We start from the raw sequence: 24,237 nt of genomic DNA on the forward strand, positions 1-24,237 counted from the left end.
GCTCTAGAGTCGCGAAGTAAGGAGTTTATCCTTACGTCGCGGGTTCGAATCCCACTGTAGGACGTGGGGACCGGTCCTTCGGATGAGACCGTATAAACCGAGGTTCCGTGTCGCAGTAGGTGCTGGCACGAAAAAGATCCCTCACTGATCAATGGCCGTAAGTGCCGAGTATAGGACAAAATTTGCAGCTCTCCACCGGCAAGTGGTGGCGTCTCCATATGAGGAAAAATTCTCGAGAGGGACGTTAAACAACAAACAATCAATCAATCAATCCTCAGAGATAAGGGTTTGTATTTGTACAATATAAGGGCATTAGTATGGACCTTCGGATTTCCAAATGGCGTAAAACAACATCGGGCTTTGGCGACTGCACGTGAACTATCGGAATTTGGCTTGTCGAACTATCGCGTGGTCTGGTTCTGACCATGGGACGTTGTCGTAACCATCGGGCTTTGGAATCCTATTGAACTTTGAAGTGCTATATATATATATATACGTTACAGTAAATATGTGAAATCAGGAATTTCATGTATTTCCTAAACCATTCAGTAAATACATGTATTCACTAGCTGTTTTAGGAAATAAACGTATTCATTGAATAGAGTAGGAAATGCCTGTATACATGTACCCATACGAAAAAATACTGCAATGTATTAGAATTCAATCTGAGTATTCAGTTGACGTTCGTTGACGATCAGTTGACCGTCAATTGACCATAAGCTGAATTTTTGGTATGCAAATGAGGGAGAGTTCAACTCATTTGCATATAGTTGACCACAGTTGAATGCTCATATATATTCTTTGCAGTTGACCATAAGTTGAATACTCATGGACTCTATTTTCTTTGGAGTTGACCATTAGTTGAATACTCCTCTGTATTCTTTGCAGTTGACCATTAGTTGAATACTCCTCTATTTTCTTTGGAGTTGACCATTAGTTGAACACTCCTCTATTTTCTTTGCAGCTGACCACTGTTGAACACTCCCCAATTTTCTTCGCAGTTGACCACTGTTGAATACTCCATTAGACAGTGCATGTTGCATTTTTTAAAAATGGAGGGAGTTTTGAAAACCTGAGGCAAGCAGTATATACACGTGTGCTTGGAAAAGCTGCCATGTCTCTGAGTAGGAAAAGTCAAAATGATGGGACTACTAAAATGATATAACGTCTGTATACATGTATGTTTATAAATGCATAAAAATAAAATGAGCTGGCACACTCTCTCAAGTTGTTATGCCTCCTTTATTTTCTGTGCAGAAAAGATAGATTTAATCTAAAGCAATGGCATATATTTACCAACCACACAACAAGAAACACAACAAAACACTTTATGCAAGACAAGCTATCGGAATTCTTTTAATATTTTAACAAGTACACAATAGTAGGGACCTATACTGGGTACAGTATTATGTCTTTCGAATATCATGTAGAAAATATATGAAGAAAGAAATATCTTTAAATTTTATACCTTCATGGATTCCACAAGCTGAATCATTTATGAAAACACTTGTTTCAATTCAAAACTCTCCACTTTCTAACAAAACACACACTGACACGCGCAACTTGATTCAAATCTAGGTTGTTGTAATAATTAATGGAATTGCAAACCCAATCTTTAATAATGTCATTTCAAACCCAACATAAATAGAGTCAGCCAGATTTTTCTAACAGTGAGTGGTCAACTATAGTTAACTCTGCAAGATCTCACAAAGTCGGAGTGTTCAACAATGGTCAACTCTTTTCTAGCATGAAATTTTCAAAGTATTAGCATTCAACAAATGGTCAACTCGGTGAAAAGCGGTCAATTGACGGTGAATTGACGGTCAACTGACCATTTTATGCAAACCAGTTGACAGCTTTTCAGAAGAGCATTCAACTCCTAGTGGTCAATTGTTTTCGAGCATTCGGTTGACGACTAGTTGACGGTCAACTAAACATTTTCGTATGGGTATACTGAAAATTTTAGCCAAATGTACACGTTTTACTGAACTAAGCAGGGTGACTATACATGTGATTTAAATTATTCAATAAGTGTACAAATACTATTATGGATGGTTTTTAAAACAGCACTTTCTAAGCTTTTTTTTCCTACAAAACTGACATTTGTCATGGATTAATTTCTGATTCTGGATTATGGGCAAGACTCAGTGCACTGTCTTTCTAAAATTCCGTTTAAATAGGAATCATTTCAACTAAGGTTTCAACATTGACAAGATGTGTTTGTGAAACACTGATGCCCCCGTATGGCAACTCATAACAAAGGTTAAACTTTCTCAAATGCAAATCAAATATGTTGGTACCAAAAGTAAGGTCTTGTCTGGAGGAATATACCTGTGAAATATGAAAACCCTAGCAGCAACCATTGAATAGATATGGAAAAGGTTAGAGTTTTTCAAAAGTAAGTCAAATATCAAGGTCAAGTTCAAATGGTCAAAATTAATGGTGCACAAGGAAAGGCCTTCTCACAAGAAATACACATGTGAAATATGAAAGCCCTAGCACCAACCGTTCAAAAGTTATGGTCAAGGTTAAAATCCTTCAAAAGTAGGTCAAATTCCAAGGTCAAAGGGTCAAAGTTGGTATCCAAAGGATGGTCTTGTCACAAGGATACATATGTGAAGTATGAAAGCCCTTGCACGAATTATTCATAAGCAATGGCCAAGTTTAAAGTTTTTCAGAAGTAGGTCAAACTCCAAGGTCAAAGGGTCAAAGTTGTTGGTATCCAAAGTAAGGTCTTGTCACAAGGATTACACAAGTGAAGTAGCTCTAGCACTAACCGTTCACAAGTAATGGCCAAGTTAAAAGTTTTTCAAAAGTAGGTCAAACTCCAAGATCAAGGTCAACGGGTCAAAGTTGTTGGTATCCAAAGAAAGGTCTTGCTACAAGGTATACACATGTGAAGTTTGAAAGCCCTAGCACCAACTATTCAAAAGTCATGGACAAGGTTAAAGTCTGAAAAAATTTAGCAAAAGTGGGTCAAACTCCAAAGTCAAGGTCAAAAGGTCAAATTTTATGGTACCCAAAGAGAGGTCTTGTAACAAGGAATGCACACGTGAAATACGAAAGCCATAGCTTCAATCAATCAAAAGTTATGGGCAAGGTTAAAGTTTTTGTGGACAAACAGACAGACAGACAGATAGACAGACAGACATACGGACGGACAGGGCAAAAACTATATGCCCCCGAATCTTCGATTACGGGGGCATAAAAAACTAACATTACCCTCATTACAATACACTCGAACTCATTTACATTGAACTCTCTTTATTTGAAAAACCGGTTAGTTTGAAATGAATTTGGTTTCCGCTAAAAAAAACTGGTACAATATATATTTTATAACATTTTTTAGCATTTTCCAAGAGACAATATAAGAATTGCTCTATTTGCAAATAAGATGCTTCAGAGTTTTAAATTTGCTATTAATAAATGCATTTCATAATATAATTAATAAATGCAGTAGCATAGTATGAGTATCTTATAAAACATGTTAAGAAAAGTTAGTAAGCAATTTTGTTTTTGTTTTTTTCTTTTAATATAAATAAATAAAATTATAAAAAGAACTTAGCATTTATATGATGACCATTTCACACAGTTAAAGCGCGTTGTGGTATAGACAAATGATTCCAGAAAAAAAAAACACCATATAAGTATGTATTTTATTTTAATTTTGTGCCATTTTAAGTTATTATTTTAAAACTTTTATTGCTGATTTTATAGGTAGGTTTAAAAATATTCAAAAATAATGTATTTTATTTTTAAAAATAAATTTTAAAAAGATAAAAATGTTTTTCCGACTTCTCTTGAATTAGCAAATAAAACATTTTTTTTTTCTCTGAAAAAAATTAAAATAAAAAAATCATATTAAATAATTCAGAACTAATATCAATCGTTCAAAGCTTAAACCATATTTTAAATGGGATGTCTTGAACATTAATTAAATTAAAAAATGGTGTAGAATTCCGTCTTAATATTTCTTTTTGCAGTCAATGTTTGACAGAAATATCATTTTGATACCAAGTAAGAAGCTTCTCGGTAAAATGCCTCTTCTTATCATCAATCATTTTAAATGGAAAGTGAATCAATTAAAGACTTTTGTATGTTTTTGTATATTGTTTAACGCCCCTCTCGAGAATTTTTCACTCATATGGAGACTATTGTATGTAAAACAAGATAAATTGGTAAGGTATTTTGTATTTAAACATATTATTTTTTGAAACATAATCAATAGGATTGGACACAAGTTTTACCAACTTAGAATTGTCCTCTCCAACACAAACAAAATGACATATACATATACACGTGATGTACAACCAACAAATGTACAATACAAAAAAAAGTGCAGGGAAATAAGAAAAGAGTGGGGGGGGGGGTGCAAAGAAAGAAAGGAAAGGGGTTGTAATAGATACAGAATGGTTACGCTGGGTATTCATAAAAATCTTTTCGATTTTTTAATATATTTGTGTACGGCTTTAACTATGTTCATATTATTTTGTTGTCCCAAGTTTGAGTCCCCAAATAGAATTATGTCAAGGTCTATTGTTCCTTTGTTATTTCTTATAGTGTGAAATAATTCTAATCTTATTTCAGCATAATTCTTACAATACAAAAAAAAAGTGTTCAGTGTTTTCATTGGTATATCCACAAGAACAATGAGTGTTATCTGAAAGCCTGACTTTGAACAGGTCTGACTTAAGGAGACTCACATTGTGTCTCATTCTAGTTAAAATTGAGTTTATTTTCTTTTCACCAAAAGAAAAATATTTTGGAGGAGATTCACATTTAAGAAGTCTTTTTTTGAAAGCATTTACAGTTTCAAGGTTTCTGATTTCAGAGGGCAAGGCGTTCCATAATGATATTGTAGATGGAAAGAAGGAATTTTTTAATAAGTTCGTTCTACATTTGGGTATAACAATATTATTACAATTTCGTAAATCATACTGGGTTATTTCTGAGACTTCAGGAGGTAAGAGATTCGATAAAATAGTCTGGCGCGAGACCATGTTTTATTTTAAACATTAAACGTAACTTTCTCTTTTCTCGTCTATAAGCAAGTGTTTCCCATCCTGTTTCATAATATAAAGAGTTACGGGGGGAGTAAATAGGAAGTCCATTTACAATACGTGCAGCTTCTAATTGAAGTTTCTCTAGCCTCTCACAGTCAGCTGCAGAAATATTATCCCATACTTCTGATGCATATTCAAATAAGGGCCTAATAAATGTAGTATACATCTTTGTTAAGAAATCACGATTTAAAGATAATTTCAATTTTCTAAGAACTGCAATTTCTTTTGAAGCCTTTTTAATAATATTATCAATGTGGTTTGTCCATTTCCCAGAATTCGAAAACGTAAGTCCAAGATGACAGTGAGTAGAAGATGGAATGATTTCTTGACTGTTAAACTTAAAGCTTAGTTTGGATACTTCATCTTCACTACTGCCAAATATTAATATTTTGTTTTTTTCAGAATTAAATTTTACAAGCCAGTTTTTTGACCATTGGTTAATTTTTTCTAGATCAAGGTTAGTAAGTTTTTCTAAGTCCTTCAAGTTTTTAGATGTGTTTGACACAGATGTGTCATCTGCAAATAGTCTAGAGAGACCTGAAAGTCCACATGGTAGGTCATTTATATATACTAAAAAATGTAAAGGCCCAATTGGTAAGGTGAACATTAAATTTACTGCATTTGTTCATATTTTATGATTCATACTTAAAATTATCTCACCAAAAACATAGTCAGTAAATATGTGTAAAAAGTATTAAAAAATTCAGTAAATATATGGATTTCCTAACTGGAACAGTAAATACACTTATTTCCTAAGCAGAATAGGAATTCCATGTATTTCCTAAAATTTATGAAATACATGAAATTCCTGGTTACACATATTTACTGTAACATAATATATTCCGGAAAAAAATTCTATCAGAAAAAAAATTAAGTATACTGAAACGCAAAAGAAACGCAACAAGCAGTAATCTACAAATATTTGAATTCTTTATCTAATGATTTTCAAAAATTAATATAGTAAGGTAAAACTCGATTTAAAAACATCAGAGATTTGATAAAAATGTTTAAGAAACGATTATCTTTTAACTTGAGAAAGTAACACATGACGGTTAAAACACTCCCGGCCCGGCCATTCAATTACAGCGTGCAAGACTGCCATGCATGTGCAACAGTTGTAGCTTGATTTCTACGATGCAGTAGGTTATCAATCTCGAGATCTGAGCAAAAGAAAAATTCTTTGCAATTTTTAAATGTCCGTTTTTCAGATGATAAGGTCAAATTTTCTCTAGCCTAGCGCAGTGTAGTAACCCTTGGACTTCCGGTCAAAGGACTTCATTCATGCTAATGATACGTAAGTGCCTCTTGAGGCGTGATGTATTGCATATTTGCATCTGCAACTCTCCATCACTTTTATTTTGAGATTTTCCAGCTAGAGCAATGGAAATGCGTACTTAAGTCATTTTCAGGGAGCCTTGGCATCGCTTACGGAAAAGATAGGAGAATTAATATATTTATTTTTCGGAATATTTCTGCATTACTTATGATGAACAGATACAAACCCTTAAAACCCCATATTATTGCCAAATGTTTTGTTAAACATGCAATTTTTGATTTCTGTTAAGCGGACTCAAACTTAACTTCCGGTAATGGTATGAAAATCATTCAACCGTTAAATTACTGATATTTACAAAGTTGAAGATCGATGTCCTTAATTTTTTAATACATATTATATCCTATATAATATAGTATTTTCCCCTAAAATAGGATGTTGCATTTCTTTTGCGTTTCAGTATATATATCACATAAAATACAAAGGATGAAGTATGATCTGATTTTCATAAAACTGTCTAAAATGTTCCAGTAGGGATTTACCGGTATCACACACCAGCTTTTTAAAGGGTGTTGCTAAAACGCGGAACGTAAAACGGAACGGAAAGCGGAACGGAAAACGGAAAATTTGATGTCAAGTTTTTCAATTCAGACATAGGAAGCAATATTCTTTATCTAATACATGTAGTTCATATCTAATTAAAAGTTACCGTAACAATGTGATTTATTTATGATTTTTTTCCCTCAGAACATGTAGCATATACATGCAATTGTCAATAAAATACACACTAATTAGACTGTGACTCACATCCCAATTATCTATCAGAATGTCTCACTTTTGCGCGGATCTGGGGGAGGGGGGGTTCGGATCCCCCTCCCCTGGATTTTGCAGAGTTATAAAATGTATAAACCAAACCGATTAAAAGTGACCATGTAACCCCCCCCCCCCCCTAGAAAACGCCACCCCCCTCGAAAACGCGGATCTGGGTCTGAAAAGTCATAGGTATGAAGCTTTAGAAGTCAACGACTAACCCCCATCCCACCCCACGAAATAGTTTTTTCGCGTTTGGGAAAGGAGTTTACGTTTTTTTTACTTTTTTTTTTGGCCTGTCAAGAAATTTCTATTTTTATATTTGACTGAGGTGGAACCCCCCCCCCCCCCCGGAAAAAAATTCCTGCATCCGCGCCTGCTTATCACTCATCCAGATCTGGGTTGTAAAAAATGGCTTATTCGTCAAAGACAAAATTATCATTATTGATTATGAAAGACAAAGTATAAATGTACATGGATATACATTTGTGTTAGAGACAACGATCACTGGCATTAAGAAAACAATTAAAAGAAAAAAATTATTACAACTACAGGAGTGTTGATGCAATCCACAGGGACCTGAAACGGAGATTTAAGAAAGATAGCATATATGTATATGGCGAAATTGTACAAAACAGCTTAAACTGATTGCACGGAATAACGTCAAGATGAAATTGATGGGGAAATTACATATATTCGCAAAAAATATAGAGTTGTTATTTATATTTAAGTATTGGGGGGTGAGGGGTGGGGTATACGGAGATGTACGTTATCCACACTTAAGGTGCATGGGTACATATGCATTGAAAATTATGGAATTTTTTCGCTCATATGGCTCATAAGGATATCGAATACCTGCCGTTCATATTAATCAGAGCGATCTTCAATAAATTTCCCCAACTCATCCATATTTTACCACAACATGCTACATGTATACATGTATATGTACAACATTAGATATTTTCTGTTCCGTTTTCCGTACCCTGTGGTTTGTCTATGTTCAGACATCTTCATGAATAAGAGAATGAACATGACTAAATCAGTTCGTATTTTAATAACTAAGGATTAAATATGAAATTTTTTTATGATGTATACTGTTTCTAGTATGATTTTTATATCTTAAGTGATTTAACCTTGAATCATATTTTCCGTTTTCCGTTCCTTTCCGCTTTCCGTTCCGCGGTTTAGCAACACCCCTTTTTAAATGCATGTAAATGATGAGCATAGAAATGTATAAGCAGTCACAGTACATTGTAACAACTACTATAATTCCTAAAACAGTCTGTCACTTTGCTTGATCGAGCGTGCTAAACTTTCATTACGTTGATCACCGTACTACTAATCGATTGACTGTTTGAATTCAATGAATAGAATATTACTTTGCATATGAAACGGAGAACCAATCAATACCACTAACAGCAATGACCAATGGAATTGAATGTCTTTTAATGGTAATTATGTATAGTGAACAACAACACGGGGCCATGCATTCAAAGCCTTCCGAATACGTTTTCATATATTAAGGACCCTCTATAATTCTTTATTTAAATCAAATATCCGAATTCATACAGTAGTGCTAGAGTTTCTTGAACGAGAGAGGGGGAACATCATCTACAGTCATGTATAAAATAATAGAGTTTTAGCTTTCACTTGCATAATGCATCTATATACTAGTGGGAAGTGTTGCTTAACTAGTTTTCATGCATTCAACGTGTTCGATGCGATTGATCAATACTCTTGGTGGAATTTAGGGGTTCTGTGTTTTATATGCAAAGTAGTATGCAATTTTGATATCAGGCAGCCAATCAAAAAGTAATATGGTAATCAATGTGTGAAAGCTAAGCATGCTTATCAAGCGACACGTTTTTATTGGAACGATAGTAGATATCATTGAGATGATGACCATCTCAAGGAGCCTCACATTTAGCAAAGGATATTAAAATGAATGGGGACTTGTAAAGGACTGTATTTGGAGTTTGACCTTGAACTTTGACTTACATTTTACCAAGGGTACTCTTTGGGTAAGGATGAACAAGATAGGACTAAAGGGGGAGAAAATATGATTATGTATAGATCTGTTTTGACAACCTTTGACCTAGAAACTTGTTCAAGGCCACTGTTAACCCTAAACCTAGAGCATTCTATGGCTAAAGTAGGAGCAAAAAGGGGCCAAAAGGAGAGAGAATGCGGACAAGGATTTAAAACTGTTTTGATTACCTTGACCTTTGATCCAGATAAGTAGTTCGAGATCACTGCATATCTTCTACCAATAAGAAATCTGTGCTTGAGGTATGAACCATACTGTGTCATTGTGAGAGAAAATATGCTCTAGACAAGGATTTACAATCTAAAATATCATTTGTCCTCAATCTCCTATGCAGAAATGTGGCTCAAGGTCACTGCACATTATAACCTACAAGCTCTTGGTAAGGTAAGAGCCAGACTGGACCAAGGAGAGAGAAAATATTCTCTTCGGAAAGAGTTTAACAGAGATCTGCCGTGACCTTGACCTTTGGTCTAGAAAATTTGTTCAAGATCACTGCACACAATTACCATTGAGACGTTTGAGCAAATTTGGACCAAGGGAAAAAAATATGCTCCTGAAAAGTATTTTACACAAAATTATTTTTGACCTTGATCTTTAATCTAGAAAATTGATTCAAGGTCATCGCACATCCTCTACCCAATGGCTATCTGTGGGGGAAACATCAGCAAGATCGGGCTGAAGGGAGAGAATTGCTTAACCGTTCTTTAGACAAGGGGTATCAAACGGACGGATGGACATGAAGACATCACTAAAGGACACTCGCAGAGAGAGGCGCTATATTTATAAGTATTGAAAGAGGGTGTTGCAGTTCTTTTGTTATTTTCCCTAAAGCTGTAGCAGTTTAAAAGAAAAATTTTAATTAACAGAAAACGGTCTTAATTTTTTTTTCAGATACAACAGTATATACAGCACAATGTAGAACAATATTTGCAAAATGCATATCGACTACCAATTTACCATTAAAAGAAGTGTAAATTTGTTACATAGCAAAATAAGTCAAGTTTTCTGTTTTTCAAAGAGGGAATCCCCATTGTTCTGAAAAAACTGCCTCCTTGAAACAGAATGAATTTGATATACCCATAAAGAGACAGGAATTTTCTTCAAAACTGCCATTTCCGATTTTTTTTCAAAGAGGCATATTTTTTGAAAATCACAAAAATCGAAGAAAAATTATTATCCGCCCGAAATGAAAAGTGTGTACATAAAATAGCGCACTATACATCAGTGTTGGAGCTGGTCTTGTGGTAAAGTGTGTTCAATCTGTGCGAAGATTCTTTTTTACCTGAGAATGGGTTCGAATCCTGGAATGGCTGGTATACACAATTTTTCTTATACACTATAATGGAAGTACAATGTAACAACTCTCTTGAGAGAGAAAGAGAGAGGGAGAGAATGTCAGAAAGTTGATGGGTAATATTTTAAATAAATGCAGAATTAAAATGTTTTCTTTGATATTGTGTCTAAAACTAATAAGACATACATTTAATGTTATTATTTAGTGGCAATGTCTTAAAAAATAAAGTACTATCATTTAAAATAATTTAATTTATTCATATTCATTTCGTTTCATTATTGTTCTGTTAATTAGTGGCTCAGATTTGACTTGAAACAACTAAATTGAAATGACTCAATGGAATTTCTTGGATATTGCATCAATAGCGTAATTATTGGACACAATTTGTATATGTGGTGAAGGAGAAACTTCAAGAGTACTGTGCAACAATATATTCGAGAAGTGGTGTAAATCAGATGTGGATACTTAAAAATTCCAAGGAACTTTTGGAAAATTTGAAATCACAAGATTTTAGCAAAATCAACAGCTTAAAAACTTACGACTTTTCAACTTTATACACAACCATTCCCCACGATAAATTAAAGTCCAGGCTTTTTGATATCATTGACAGCTGCTTTTTCAATAAAAATGGAACTCGTAAATATACTTACCTTGTCATTGGTCATTTACAAAATTATTTTGTTAAAAAACATTCTGATTGTACACACAAGTACTCTGAAGTTGACATTAAAAAGATGCTTGAGTTTCTGATTGACAATATCTATGTGGTTTTTGGAGACCAGGTCTTCCAACAATCTATTGGAATTTCTATGGGTACCAATTGCGCCGCGTTATTAGCAGACCTTTTTTTGTATTCATATGAAGCAGAATTTGTCCAAAATATTGTACGTGAAAAGAAGAAAACATTTTGCTGTGGCGTTCAACTCGACATTTAGATATATCGACGACGTATTGTCAATTAACAATGGCTATTTTCATTCTTATGTCAATACGATATATCCTGGTGAACATGAGATTAAAGATACCACAGAGTCTGACACATCTGTTTCATATTTGGATATTTTACTTGAAAAAGACGTTAATGGTAATCTAACAACCAAGCTTTATGATAAACGTGATGACTTTAACTTTTCAATCGTCAACTTCCCTTACTTATGCAGCAATATACCTTCATCACCTGCATACGGGGTATATATCTCTCAGTTGATTCGATACGCAAGAGCATGCTCTACGTATGTACAATTTCTAAAACGAGGTAAATTATTGACAAATAAGTTGATGAAACAAGAATATCAGCTGTCTCGTTTAAAGTCATCATTTCGTAAGTTCTATGGTCGATACAATGACCTTGTCAGTAAATACAGTTTATCATTGAGTCAAATGCTGACTGACTTTTTTCATACTAATTGTTAGGCCATTATTTACACACTGAATTGTCAGCGGATTTTTTCCGTTATTTCCCGATCATGACAAGGAGCACACGGCGGGTGTGACCGGTCGGCAGAGGATGCTCACTCCTCCATGGCACCTGATCCCACCTCTGATGTTTGGAGGTCCGTGTTTGCTCTGCTCCTATTTTGTATTGTATAATGGACTTTTGAGCTTGAATACTGTTCGTTATCTCCATATATTTCATATATTGAAAAATATTAACGCACGCTTTTTACAGTACATCTTTCAAAATGATGTGCGAGTCTATTTAGGAAAAACTATGCATGATATTAATATAAAATGTGAAATGTATCGTTATTACAAGTAATAGCTTTTCAAAAAGCTTGCCTGACTAATCAATCAATATCTATGGAACGTGTATGCAGGAGAGGTGCTAAACGTTTCCGTTATCAAGGAGCGACATAGTTGCGATACTTCATACAAGATGTACAGTTGACTTTCTCAAATTTCATAACCAAATACTACAGATTAACAAATATCTAAGACATGCCACTATTTGGTCATTTATTAGTTAGCCCACGGGCTGACTAGTTACGTTGGGATGAAACTGCAAGTGCGTTAGCGTAGATTATAATCAAAGGCGGATCCATCACAGGCGCGCCGGGCGTGCCCCCCCCCACCCCCCCCCCCCCCGTTTGAATTTTTTGTATGTAGAACTTATATGTTCATTATCCTAAAATCAAGGAAAAAACACCTCTTATTTGTAAGAATTCGTCAGCTTCCGGGGGCTTCGCCCCCGAACCCCCATCAGAGCTTTGCTCTGGACCCTCTGGGGTTTCAATACAGCCCCTAGACCCCCTGCCTTCTACTGGGCCCTCTCGTTATGAAATTCCTGGATCCGCCACTGATAATTCTGGGAAAATAGATGATTCGTTTTAAAGAAATTCATATTACATGTACTCTCTTACTTGAGGGAGCACTTCTTCATGGTCAGTGATAGATTGATGAGACGGCCTCTATTTATAGACTGGTCTGTATTCCGTCGTTCTCGACGACGAAGTAAATTATGAACAGTTTTAACTGGGAAAGTTGTCTTGAAGTGTTTGAGACAAAAATGCTTCAATGCTACTCTAGAAATCAAAGTAAATAACCTGTACACTTTATAGCTAGCGCAAAACAAGATACTAATACCCCCCCCCCCCCGGACAAAACTCACGCGATGATGGTCTTACCATATACAAACAAGTATTATAAATGAGCTTAAAATACATCTTTATATACAGTTTTGAAATTGTTAATTTTTTCTTTTCAATCGATTTCAGGACCTTTCTCATAATTAAAATAACGTGCTTTTTTATGAAATGAAAACCAGTACAGATCATGATGTTTTCTTCATTTTGCCGATTCTTTACTTACGGGAGTGAAGCCCATTCCTCTACGGGTACTGACCTAGACTCTTGTCACTGTATTAAAAGGAAACCCTTGTTCATAACAAAGCATGAAATAATATGCTACTTGCTGACTTTCTAAGCTTTTTTAAAAAACCTTACCTTGTAACGAACATTATCAATAAATGTAATGTTGAAAGAAAGGCTAGGTGGAAAAAAGAAGGGATGTCCCATTTACTGGGTGGAGGGAGTTTGTTATGATTAGACTAGTCCACTTAAGGAATAAATAGTAAGAATAATCAGCAAATCCATTGCTTTAGTGTTGCCTGTCCATATACAATGTGTTCTCTTAAAAAATGAGATAAAATATACTGTGAATAAAAATCTGGAGCTTAAGAATCATGTTAAAAGTATAAACTTTATTTATTTCCATAGAAGTTATCACACCCATTCTATAGAACAACCCAAGAAAAAGGCGCGAAGATAATTTACATGTGACACTTGGCGCGAAATGATTGTGTCACCCCTTTCGTAGAAGGCAAATGGACTGATCCAGTAGTTTAGAAACGCAGAAAAAATGTTACACGGACATGTTCGTACAAAGAATCGCAAAGAATAAATATGTGCATGCAAAAAAATTGAAGGAATTAAACACATCATTATTTTGCATCAGTTATATGATTCTTTCTTCTGCAAACTGTATTTGTTTAAATGCAGGTAACAAATTCCGATGTAAATCAGCTTGCAGAAAATCTAGTTCATTAAGAATGATCGCTTAGTTTCGGATCCCTGAAATATTAATCCTTATACTGCCTGACGCACGTGGCGTCAGGCAATAAGCTGGACATACCCGCTGTATAAATAAAGCCATCTACGTAGCATTATCTATATTTAGAGATAACTCTTCATGCGTCGTGGGTATTTAAATGACCTTCTCGATAAAGGGAATAATCACGAGTTTCTGCAACACCCTCTTTGTATAAAGCTGAAAGCCAGGTCAAGTAATACCGAAGAGATAGAAAACTTCACAGTTGTATGTGTTCTACTACTCCAGATAATAATTCTTCATGAAGCAACATGCTTTGAATTGAAATAGGAATTCAGGGAAGAAACGTTAATGTTCAATTTGTCCTTCAACCCTTCATCCAAAAATCGTAGAAAACAAACCACACTGCCACAAGACAACGCAAGAACCCAGACATAATGATATTGACATCCACAGAAAGAGAACAGAACGTGAATGGAATGCTTTGGTCGAGTGTTTTCCAAATCTGTCGCCCATTCGACACGCCTGAGAAGAAATTCAACATGATAAGTCTTCGTAACCGATGAAATGGAAAGACAACAAACAGTAATCGAAGTCAAAAACCGATACATTACAAATAAAAGGAACAGACCAAACTTGGACAATTATAAGCACAAGACGTGAAATCAAGTGCCATCTCTGACGTTTTGTGAGTTCATTGGTTTAAAATCCTACCGTTTGTATAAATCTGCTTTTCACACCCTCCGTTTTATTTTGTTACTTTAAAACTAACGGTAAATGTTATATTAAGAAAAAGACCAAATTTTATTGAATAAAGTACAAATTTGTACTGCTTTAATAAAAATATGAAAACATGCATTTATGTGCATCGATTTTACAGTAGATATTCTTATTGTTTAGACATGTTTAGCAATGAATATGCACATTTTTACTATTAAAACAGTCGCCCGCGTGGCGCAGTGGTTAGAGCTTCTGCTCTAGATTCGCGGAGTAAGGAGTTGATCCTTACGTCGCGCGGGTTCGAATCCCACTGTGGGACGTGGAGACAGGTCCTTCGGATGAGACCGTATAAACCGAGGTCCCGTGTCGCAGTAGGTGTTGGCATCTAAAAGATCCCTCATTGCTCAATGGCCCTAAGTGCCGAGTATAGGTAAAAAAAAAACTCTCCACCAGCAAGTGGTGGCGTCTCCATATGAGTGCAAAATTCTCGAGAGGGACGTTAAACAGCAAACAAACAAACTATTAAAACAATTACCACAACAAACTCTATTTACATCTTGATAAATATATTATTTTCACCATTTGTGGATTTATCAAACATTATTTTCTTGTCCGTTAAAATATTTTTTTTAAATCTAATTTTTAAAATTTCGGATCGAAATTTGTCTTTTGCCGTTGTTGTCGTTGGCGTTGTCATAAACTTTTCACATTTTCGTCTTCTTTTCAAGAACAACTGGACCAATTTCAACCAAACTTGCCACAAAGTATCCTTGGGTAAAGGGGATTCAAGTTTGTTCAAATGAACGGCCACGCCTTCCTCCAAGAGGAGTAATCACGGATAGTGAAAAAAATGGCATCATTTAAAAATCTACAAATCTTCTTAAGAACAGCAGTTACTGTGCTTGGAAATATGAAACTTATGTGTGAGGTAGTGAAGATTCAAAATCTGTTCAAATCATGACCCCTTGGGTTAGGGTAGGGCCACAATGGGTGATCAAAGGTTCACACAGGAATACATCAGATAAATCTTTAAAAATCTTCTTCTCAAGAACAGCAAAGCCATGGTTTGTCATATTTATATGGAAGGATTCACAGATGGTGTAGATTCAAGTTTGTTCAAATCATGACCAACGGGGTTAGAGTGGGGCCATAATGGGAGATCGAAGTTTTACATTGGAATACATACGTACCGATATACATACGATGATTAGTCATATTTATACGCAAGCATCTTCGGGTAGCGAAGATTTATGTCTGTTCAAAGCATGACCCCGGCCCTGGGGGTAGGGTGGGACCACAATGAGCGATCAAAGTTTTACATACAGTAGGAATACATAGGAAAAAATCTTCTCAACAACAGCAAAGCCATGATTATTCATATTTAAATGGGAGCATCCTCAAGTAGTGTAGAATAATATCCTGAATTGATATTGTTTTGGAAGTTTTACTTAGATCTGCTGCCTCAAGAACAAGAATCTTCAGATCTGCTTGTTCTGCTCTAAGTGGGAATAAATATTATTATGAATATTTCAAGTTTGTTCAAATCATGGGGCCACAAAGGGGGGGGGGTACATAGGAACATATAGGAAAAATCTAGAACCACTTTTATATTTAAACTTTTCAAGACTGAACTGATTTCTGCTTTTTTCCTTGCCAAGTGCTCAGATAATAAGATATAGAATCTACCTACATTTGTACATAAGATTTCCGTCATCAGCCATGCAAATACATCTTTTGTGTTCCCTGTTTCTCAAAATATTCCATCATATACTGATTATGACCTGTTTTTACCACAGGCACTTGGGGTATGGACCCCCCCCCCTTTCCATTTTTTTCTTTTTAAATCGGAGGTAGAGTCACCTTTTTCCTATTTTTGTATTCTATAATATGCACTGCATGTTATCAATAATGTAACTCTTTTGCCTCTATAAGCTGTTTTTAAATATATCGTTTTCGACTGATACATCTATGTATCAGTCGAAAACGATATATTTAAAAACAGCTTATAGACACAGGCACTTGGGGTATGGACCCCCCCCCTTTCCATTTTTTTTTTCTTTTTAAATCTAGGGTCGGGTAACCTTTTTCCTATTTTTGTATTCTAATATGCACTGTATGTTATCAATAATCTAACTCTTTTGTCTCTATAAGCTGTTTTTAAATATATCGTTTTCGACTGATACATAAAAAAGAGAGGCACTTGGGGTATGGACCCCCCCCCCCTTTCCATTTTTTTTTTCTTTTTAAATCTAGGGTCGGGTAACCTTTTTCCTATTTTTGTATTCTAATATGCACTGTATGTTATCAATAATCTAACTCTTTTGTCTCTATAAGCTGTTTTTAAATATACCGTTTTCGACTGATACATATGGACCCCCCCCCCCTCTTTCCATTTTTTTTCTTTTTAAATCTAGGGTCGGGTAACCTTTTTCCTATTTTTTATTCTAATATGCACTGTATGTTATCAATAATCTAACTCTTTTGTCTCTATAAGCTGTTTTTAAATATATCGTTTTCGACTGATACATAAAAAGAGAGAAGGCTTGCAACTCTTTTCTCATCGTCTGCCTAACCTCGCTTAAACTTCGCCTGATTATTTATCGAAAGCATAAGAAAACATGGAATTTGCATACATCAATAAATTCGTTATACATTCTTCTTCCTTTTCATATTTCCATTTAATTTTTATGTGCCCCCGATTTGTAAATATTTCGATTAAATCACCCGCATCTAGGGTAAATTTTGTTGATGTGCACCAGCTGGGACGGAAGTGCAATAACGGTAACTCTAACTTTATAAATGTTCTGCATTTTAAAAAAAATTCCAAGCTTTACAATAACAATATTGTGAAATTTGGTTGTCTAGGTCGTCTGTTAAAAGTTTATCTTCATCCATTAGAATTTGCTAGTTACAGTTATCTTGTTATCACAGAACTTTCCGTTACATGTTATATGAAGAGAAAATTCGGGATTAATTCCTCCTCGCATTTAATGTTCCGAATGACATTACACGTAATGATGATACCCGAAAATACCGGACACTTCCGTCCCAGCTGGTGCACATCAACAAAATTTACCCTAGATGCGGGTGATTTAATCGAAATATTTACAAATCGGGGGCACATAAAAATTAAATGGAAATATGAAAAGGAAGAAGAATGTATAACGAATTTATTGATGTATGCAAATTCCATGTTTTCTTATGCTTTCGATAAATAATCAGGCGAAGTTTAAGCGAGGTGAGGCAGACGATGAGAAAAGAGTTGCAAGCCTTCTCTCTTTTTATGTATCAGTCGAAAACGATATATTTAAAAACAGCTTATAGAGACAAAAGAGTTAGATTATTGATAACATACAGTGCATATTAGAATACAAAAATAGGAAAAAGGTGACTCGACCCCAGATTTAAAAAGAAAAAAAAATGGAAGGGGGGGGGGGGGTCCATACCCCAAGTGCCTGTGGTTTTTACATAATAATACCGCCCTTGTATTCACCGAGTATGATCTTGCTGTACTGACAGATCGTGTATGACGTCACCGACGATTTGGAGACGCAGTTTAGGGAAACAGAGGAGTGGATCAATCTTTTTCATAATTTGTTAATGTTTAGAAGAATGTTAAACTTTTCATTTATTTTTAATATTAGATAGTAATTAAAGAAAAAAAATTGTCAAAAAACTGATGCTTTACACGTTATGCACTTATATAAACGGAGACTATGACGTAGTTAAACACAGTCATGTGACCATGTGTCCTTCATCCACTTAAGAATATTAGATTTCATATGACATGTGAGCTTATTACTATTAGTGGCGAATTGACAGACCTTAAGTTAGGGACACCTGTCCTCGCTGCCTCTCCTCCCCGTGGCTAAGCCTGCGCCTTAGTATATTTATGAGAAGATAATCGCTATAAGAGCTGATAACATTTTACATTTAGTGAGTCAACACGTATAGTAAAGGTATAACTTAATCAGTAGGTCTGTTAAGTATACCTGTGTACCCACGTCTTCGTATTCATTAAGGGGATGAAGGACACATGGTCACATGACTGTGTTTAACTACGTCATAGGCTTATTTAGCTTACGTGTGACGTCATAGATGTTTTTCCCGTACTCCAGAAATGTAAACATGACACGTTTTTTGTTCTCCTTAAGTCCTTTTTAACGATGCCCTGTGCAATATTGAGGTCAGCTTCACCATTCGAAATTTTTACAGTTAATCAATAATTAGAAGGACTTGCATTTCAACGTAAATTTAAAAATATTGAATGATAGATTTTTTTGTAAATTGCGTTTTTTGTTGTTTAAGTTGTCTTAAAAGGTTCGTAATTTTCCCTATCCAGATGCAGTGTGATAGAAGAAACTTGCTTTTTTCGAATTTTAAACCCTATTCATACTCTAAAATATTTTAAAAGATACATGTTCACTTACATATTTTTTATATATGCTTTAAAAATCCAATTATGGACAGAGTAATGAGCCCGGCAACATGGAGAATTAAAACTCCACTTAGATACTGTAGGGCATAGTATTTGTCAATCAATATCTCTAAAATAAGTTAAGAAACCTATTGATATAACTGATTTACGATATGTGGGACATACTTAATTAGAAATATACAAAATAAAAAAAAAATGAATGACAAGTATTTTTTCAGCTAAAGGTCCTTCTTCCCCTTAAATGGAGAGGGGGGGGGGGAGAGAAAGATTGGTTCTTAATAAGAAAATCTGAGAAAATGAAGGTGCAAATGTATTACTATTTTTATGTTCTCGTAGGACGAATCGTACATGATTAAGACAAAAATATTTTTAACTTTTAATCAGTAACAATCTAAGAATGATTTTAATTTTACATTTTGTAATTTCCAGCACTTGTTTAGCATGTTTAGAGATAATGCATGAATTAGGATGTATAGTAATCATCATTTTGATAATGCAAAAAGCGTCAAAGCAAGGATAGGGAAAAACAATTATACCAAAGCTGTGAGTTCAATGAGAAAATCCTAATTTAGATAGCTTCATGTTCAAGCCTTAGGATAGACAAAAGATTAAGTCTCTGCAATTGAAAAAGATGGGAAACAAACCAACTTGTTTTTCGGTTGTCGAAATTAGACCTGTTTTCGGCATGATTAGGGGATTGTCAATGAAGGGGAATCTATAAGCTGAGGGTTGATTAGGAGAAGTTGGGGATACATGGCGGTTCTTAAGATCACTCAGGATTCAATTAGCACTAGATTCTTGTTTATTTTTTCCTCGACAACATGTTAAGGGGGAGAAATCAATGATATCGTCTCTTCAATACACTTCAGAATCAAACTAATACCAGTCCCTGACTAATTACAAAAACAGCAACATCTCCTTAGATTGGTTCTGAAACAAAGACTGTTATTCCCGAACACAAAACCTAAAGTTTTGATATTGTCTTACTTTAAAAAATCTGGAACATAATCTAGTTTGCAATTGGTGTTGAATTCGGTTTACTTACCCAATTGTTTTCATTTTTTTTCTGGTCTCTTTTTTTTTTTGGGGGGGGGGGGGTGTTTCTTCAAATTTTGAGACTCGGCACACAAAATATTGTTGAATCGGGAACACTACGGTACATTATTTACTTCAATACACACCATAATCGGCTCCAAAAAATATTGTAAGTCAGGAGACACTTAGCATACTAAGTATTGTAAGTCAGGAGCCACTCAGATCACTTAATATTGTAAGTCAGGAGAAACTCAGTACATTAGATATTGTAAGTCAGGAGACACTCAGCACACTAAATACTGTAAGTCAAGAGAAACTCGGCACATTAAATATTGTAAGTCAGGAGACACTCAGCATACTAAATATTGTAAGTCAAGAGAAACTCAGGACATCAGATATTGTAAGTCAGGACACACTCAGCACACTAAATACTACAAGTCAAGAGAAACTCGGCACATTAATAGCGATTCTCTGTAACCACTTAAACTTCTTTGCCACGCATGGTCACCGATTTTGATGAAACTTTGCCCATTATTACAACTTGACACCAGAAACATATATCAAATAAAATTTCGTTGCTATGTGTCTTGGTTGCCATGGTAACAACCAGAAAAGTTGAAAAAATTGAGATTTTCAGCTACTTTAAATCTTTATTAAGCCTTAATAAAGACTAAGAAAAACAAACACACTATTCTCCCAAAAACATGACACCTTGTTGCCACTTATGCTAGATAAAGAAACTATTTAGAATTTATCTCTAAGTAAGTGGTAACCATGAGTACATTTGGAATACATTTTAGATGCTGAAAAATGCTGAAAAGCGCTCAATTTTCACAAATGATAGATGTTACATGATCAAACTCAATCAAAAACCTAAGAAAAGCAATGAAAAATATTTACCTTATGTAATTAGGTATTGCCAGTATTATTCTAAAAATAACTTTCATGGTTGCCATGGTAACACAGTGTCACCATGCAAAATCTGTTGCTATGATTGGATTAATGCTACTATCTTGAGGAAAAACAATAAAATTCATGACTGGCACATATACATCCTTAAGACCTTGCAACACCGACAACATAAGAAAAATTGAGATTAATTGTTACTTTGCAGTGTAACCATGGAAACAAAGTACTAGTTGTTTAAAGTGATATTTTTTTGCTGCCTTAGGAATTTACTAACCTTTTAATCAAGAAACATATTATTTGAATCACCTTGAATAGTACTTATCTCATAGAACTAAAGTTGAATATCATATATTGATAAAGGTTGTTGAAAAATACAATGCTGTTGCTATGGTTACCAAGAAGAGAAAATGTTCGATTATGTTAATTTTATGTCAATATTAGACCCTATGTGCCAGCTTTTTGCATCCAGTTAGAGATTGGGTGGTAGTCAAAATTGAAAGTCAGGTTAGTTGTTCACATATATCAATCATAAAAGTTTTGGGAATCTACATACAAGGGCACGTATCCAAGGAAACAGAGTATTTTTCAGATTTTTATGCATGTTTTTTCGCCTTATTTCCATAGCAACAGACTATTTAAAGAACTGAAATTGAATTTTTTGAAATGTGAAAATTAGGGTCACACCTAGGCCTTTAAAAATTGATCATCAGTTATATAGAAATATGCTTTTTAAAAAGATAGGATAAGATTAAAACACTAAGAGAGTAAATTTAAAATCCCTTCATGGTATTAAAACCATGACAACCATTGCCAACCTATAAGAAATATCATATTCTGTCCTTGGTATATGTTACAAGGATCTCTTGTCTATTATTTGCTTGCATTTCAACCTATAATTGTTTTTATTCTTAAGTGTATGACTTTATAAAATTAAATGAACAAAATTATTACTTTTGAATACTTTGTTTCCATAGTAATGTATGTTATAGTTGATTTACCAAACATGTTTATCATGCATTTAAGACATCAGACCTTCAACTTTCAGAAACAGTCATTGCCACTTGTTTGCTTTGCTGCAAACGTTAACTGTGGGACTCTGAACATGTTGAAAAATGCCATTTTTCAAACTTTACGACATGTTGCTATGGTAACCATGACACGTAGCAACCAGTTTTTGCCTGATTTGAATTTACGGTATCAAAGACTTTTATCATAGAGAGTTTGGAGAAATTCTGAGACTATGCGTGCCACAGCTCCTATATAAAAGTTCAAGTCATTACAGAGAATGGCTCTTAAATATTGTAAGTCAGGAGACACTCAGCATACTAAATATTGTAAGTCAGGAAACACTCAGCATAGTCTAAATATTGTACATGTAAGTCAGGAGACACTCACACTAAATATTGTAAGTCTGGAGAACCACAGCACACAGTGTGAGTGTCTCCTGACTAACAAATAAGTTGATAATCCAAGGATATCACCAGTCTCATTTAACGTCAACATTTGGCAAATTCTTTGGTAAACACAATGACCTTGTTAGCAAAATTAATCCAATCTATCTTTAAGTCAAATGTTGACAGATGCTTTTCATATAAGTTGTTAGGCCATTATTTTCACACTTCTGATTTTTCTCTTTGATCGATCATGTAAAGGAGCATACTGCGAATGTGGCCGGTCGACAGGGAGTGTTTACACCTCCATGGCACCTGATCCCACCTCCTATGTTTTAGAGGTCCATGTTTGCTCTGCTCCCATTTAACTTTTGAGCTTGATGACCGTTCATTATCTTCATATTCATATTTCACCTATTGTGTTTTCAGCACACAATAAAAATCGCACAATAGATACGTCACAGTGGCTTTTGGTTAAAACTGTTATCTTAATATTTCTTTATCCGTTTCATATTTGAGTATTTTACTGACTGTAGACACTTATGGCCAACTGACATCTAAACTATATGACAAACAAGAGGACTTCCGAATTTTTTTACCCATCGCCAATTAACTCTTGGATGCATTTATGAAGTAATGTTTCACTCTCGCCTGCTTGTGGTGTTTAAGTCTCCTGACTTATTTGGTACGCTAGAGCATGCTATGCGTACGATCATCTTTTAAACAGAGACAGGATACTGACAAATAAAATGATGTTACAGTGCTTTAAACAATCTCAATCAAAGTCAGCATTTCGAAAATTCTCATTATGATGACCTTGTTAGCAAATACGTTTATTTTTCCATACTTTTTTTCTACATTGTAAGGTTATACATTTTGTAATTTTTGAATCTTAATGACAAATTTACAAAAATCCATGAAGGTCACAACTTTTATAAATAAGGAATATAATACAATAGTATGGTGCCCTTGAAGCCCAGAAAAAAATGTATAATTGCTCTGACGAATTTGATACGTGAGCGAAAAAATGAGGTAATAGTTTGACAAGTTTGTTCTTCGTTCGGACAAACAAAATATTTGAATGAGTTGACAAATAAATTCTTCCTTCGAACAAATTAAATACACTTAAAAGAGAAAGTATATTAAATTTATTTTAATCAGATTTGTTCGGAACTGGACATTTGCTTGTACAACCTTTGCAAATCATATATTTGTAGGAACAGATTTGATGTTTCTTCTTTATTCAAGATTTATCATTCCTTTGATAAAGGGGAGCATTCAAAATATCAAAGATGATACATGCATAAAGCACATGGATTAATTTGCACTTTGGGGACGAGATATGGATATCTGCATGATTATTTTTTATCGACTCCATTCCTTTGTGGTTTCTAGGGTTTCATGGTTTCATGGAAGTTTTACTAGCAGTTTTTGTTAAAATTGTTTGCATTTCAAGTTTTTTTTCCCGTATACATTTACAACGGATAGTTAACTAACCCTTGTTTATTCGATTTTAATGAAAATGTACCAAAATTTTCTAAAACATCACACAAATTTTCTTTTTAGATTGTAAGATACTTTTGCTAGATGTCCGAAAATTACATTTATGTACACTGTTAAAATCATGGACTTGAAAATACATGCACTTAAACGCAACTTGATTAACCAGTAGATTAGACACTAAAACAACAATCTCACTTTCTCCTTTGAA

This window comes from Saccostrea echinata, unplaced genomic scaffold, assembly GCF_033153115.1.
Source record: "Saccostrea echinata isolate AGI-Se365-2 ecotype Australia unplaced genomic scaffold, CSIRO_AGI_Sech_v1 ptg000051l, whole genome shotgun sequence".
NCBI lineage: Eukaryota > Metazoa > Mollusca > Bivalvia > Ostreida > Ostreidae > Saccostrea > Saccostrea echinata.